Source organism: Fulmarus glacialis, unplaced genomic scaffold, assembly GCF_000690835.1.
Source record: "Fulmarus glacialis isolate BGI_N327 unplaced genomic scaffold, ASM69083v1 scaffold21066, whole genome shotgun sequence".
Taxonomy (NCBI): domain Eukaryota; kingdom Metazoa; phylum Chordata; class Aves; order Procellariiformes; family Procellariidae; genus Fulmarus; species Fulmarus glacialis.
The window spans coordinates 818-1,334 of record NW_009216504.1 but is presented as its reverse complement, the minus strand read 5'-3'; positions in this window follow the sequence as shown (position 1 = coordinate 1,334).

Here is a 517-nt window from a genome sequence, read left to right as displayed (position 1 = left end):
CACCAGGAGATAAGAGATGGTAAATAAAGATTCAAAGGGAATGAGACTATGGCAACGAGCTGCTCCGGAGGACTTCATGCCGTGCGTGCAGGGACAGAGCAAGGCGAGGTAATGCTGCATCCCCTTGCTGGGAGTGGAAAGCACCGAGCGATCAGGCGGAGCTGCAAAAAAAGCCATGCTAGCCTAATACTGCAACCGTTTTCTTGGGATGGCTGCAAATTTGGGGGGCGGGGGGACTTGGGAGGGGGCTGGGCTGTGTGAGAAAAGCGGGCTGCACACCCCCGGGGACACCCAGAGAAGCAATGGGGGGGCCCTGCCCGCCTGCTCCCAGGCCCCCCCAGCAGCATCAGCTCATCACAGCCCATCTCCACAAGCTCCACCTAAATATATAAATATATACATCTCTCTCCGTAGGTGTGCTTGCGCGTGCGCCCACTGGGAATCCCCGCTCGGCCTCGCTGCTGGCTGAGCCCGGGGCATGGAGCAGCCTCCCCTGCCCTGCCAGGCTGCTGGCTCT